Source organism: Penaeus monodon, chromosome 21 (assembly GCF_015228065.2).
Source record: "Penaeus monodon isolate SGIC_2016 chromosome 21, NSTDA_Pmon_1, whole genome shotgun sequence".
Lineage (NCBI taxonomy): Eukaryota > Metazoa > Arthropoda > Malacostraca > Decapoda > Penaeidae > Penaeus > Penaeus monodon.
The window spans coordinates 37,335,620-37,335,915 of record NC_051406.1 but is presented as its reverse complement, the minus strand read 5'-3'; positions in this window follow the sequence as shown (position 1 = coordinate 37,335,915).

The following is a 296-nucleotide window of genomic DNA, read 5'->3' as shown; positions in this document are numbered from 1 at the left end:
TATTTTTTATTTTTTTTTTAGTTCCCTTGTATATGATTACAGATGAATGATGTCAAACACTTCGTTAATATTCAGATTTAGTCATTATAATTTCTGTCTTCTTGGAAAGACACTTCATAAAAGATAAATGTTATATGCATTTGCAATTGCTAGAAAGTGTAATTAAACTGTTCTACTTAGTTTTTCTTTACCTAGTATATGAGCTGCATTCCAGTAAGTAAAACATTTCATTTTTCATTTTTGTTGTTATTAACAGTATTATTTTAGAATTTAACCCTTGAAATACCTTTATCGTA